The sequence below is a fragment of the Felis catus genome, chromosome B3 (genome assembly GCF_018350175.1).
Source record: "Felis catus isolate Fca126 chromosome B3, F.catus_Fca126_mat1.0, whole genome shotgun sequence".
Classification (NCBI taxonomy): domain Eukaryota; kingdom Metazoa; phylum Chordata; class Mammalia; order Carnivora; family Felidae; genus Felis; species Felis catus.
Genome location: NC_058373.1, coordinates 95,878,587 through 95,880,719, shown reverse-complemented (window position 1 = coordinate 95,880,719; position 2,133 = coordinate 95,878,587). Strand labels below are relative to the sequence as shown.

The window sequence follows — 2,133 nt, the reverse complement described above, 5'->3', positions numbered from 1 at the left end:
GAAGGAAGGAAGGAAGGAAGGAAGGAAGGAAGGAAGAAGAAGGAAGGAAGGAAGAAGGAAGAAGGAAGGAAGGAAGGAAGGAAGGAAGGAAGGAAGGAAGGAAGGAAGGAAGGAAGGAAGGAAGAAGGAAGGAAGAAGGAAGGAAGGAAGAAGGAAGGAAGGAAGGAAGGAAGGAAGGAAGGAAGGAAGGAAGAAAGAAAGAAAGAAAGAAAGAAAGAAAGAAAGAAAGAAAGAAAGAAAGAAAGAAAAAGAAAAAAAGAACTGTTTAAGTTCACTTCTATTTCAGAAAAGTAAACATTTGGTAGTATGAATGACTTTTTCATCTTATTAACTGGAATGAATGGTAATTTCTGAAATGCTTTTCCAGTTTAAAACACAAGAGCCTCTGTATCCCAACCCACAAAGCCACGGGCCTTGTTGGGGGGGTCTGAGGGTAACATCCACAACCCACCAGCCTGTGTGCCCTGTAAGCAGGAAGAATGGAGGGTGTGGAGCGCCTGCATTCCTTCCAGCTGTCAGTGGCACCAAGGAGTTGATTGTAGTTCCCTTTCTACCATTAATTATAATCACAATTAGACCCCTTTTCCTGGGATCGTAATCTCATTGGAGGCTTTTCATTAAAATCTTATTCCTCCGAACACATCTGGTCACAGCCTGTTGGCCTCCAGGTGTGGGGGTGGAAAACCACAAGCAGGTAGCAAGAAGAGTGCACACATTCATCCCTGCGTTTTAGGCATCCAGGCTTGTCCTGCGTGAAATTGAAGGCGAACCCATCCCTCTGTGTCCACAGGCAGACTTCCCCCATGGATCAGACACCACTAAACACCACAGGCCTCCCGTGGCGATTCCACTGTCTCCATCTTCCCAGCCCTGGCTGCCATCCTGGACCGGGAGGCAAACACAGCTTCTGGGGCTGAAGTTGTCACAACAATGGCGTTGGCTCTCTCCAGGAGAGCATCAGACCCAACAAGGCAGGCATCCCACCCTCAGGGGGAGCAGCCACTCGAGGAAAGTAGGTTCCATCAGAAAATGTCTTTTTTTAGACCTTTCCAGAGATGTTTCTCCCTTGTCCATCTTTGATCTTCTTTGTGACTGTGTGAGAATCTTGGCCTCCTTTGCGGTGACAGGAATGTTCTTTCTATGATCAGGGTAAGTAAGCATATTCACAGAGTCATTTATATGTGTCTAATTTCCGGCTTTTGGTGCTCAGCTTTAGTTGTTGGCACCAGGCCCACAGGATGTCTTGGCGGAGCAGGTTGGCTGGTGGCATTTTTAGAAGGTAATTGGGATTTTCTTCCTAAGCCTTAAACTCTTCCAGTGCCTTGTGTCACCTTTTCTGGACAGGAAACTTTGTCTTCTTTCATAGATCTTTTTCATTAGCTCCTGTTCACTGATGTTCGCTGTAACTTTGGGTCGCCAGAAGCCCGCTGTTTCTCTCCGGATTCTCATGATACAGGTTGCAATTTGCAAGCCAGATAATCTTCCCTGACTTCTTTGTGGAATTCTGCTTTTTGCCTTTTCCTTTCTCCATATCCAAAGAGAAGTCAAGATTTCCTGTTTCCAAGTCTAAACAACAGGAGTATGTTGTTCATACTAAATTCTAGAGTGAATAAAATAGATATGTCTTCGGCTTCAGAGACTTTAGTGCCTTATTCACCTATTTTTGTTTGTTTCTTCGTTTAACTTTTTTAAAGATAAAAGGTGCCTGGATGGCTCAATCAGATGAGGATTTATTTGACTCTTGATTCTGGTTAAGGTCATGATCCCAGGGTCATGGGTCATGGGTCATGGGCATGAAGCCTGCCTAAGATTCTCCCTCTGCCCCTCTCCCCTGCTTGTGTACTTTCTCTCATTCTGTCTCTATAATTATAAAAAAAAATAAAAAATAGAAAGAAAGCAGTGATTACAATAGTGATAGTTCTTACAAAAGACAAACAAAGAACGGTGCCTGGGTGGCTCAGGCACCCTTTGAGCATCTGATTTTGCTCAAGTCATGATCTCGTGGTTTATGAGTTCAAGCTCCATGTCAGGCTCTGTGCTGACAGCTCAGAGTCTGGAGCCTGCTTTGGATTTGTCTCCCTTTCTCTCTGCCCCTTCCCTACTCATTTCCACGCATGCCCTCTCTCTCTCTAA

The 2,133-nt window shown here is 44.9% G+C and overlaps 1 pseudogene; it reads right to left on the bottom strand.

Moving 5' to 3' along the window:
* Positions 1 to 600: 600 nt before the first annotated feature.
* Positions 601 to 1,364, bottom strand: LOC101090444 (annotated as a pseudogene).
* Between the last annotated feature and the right edge of the window lie 769 nt (positions 1,365 to 2,133).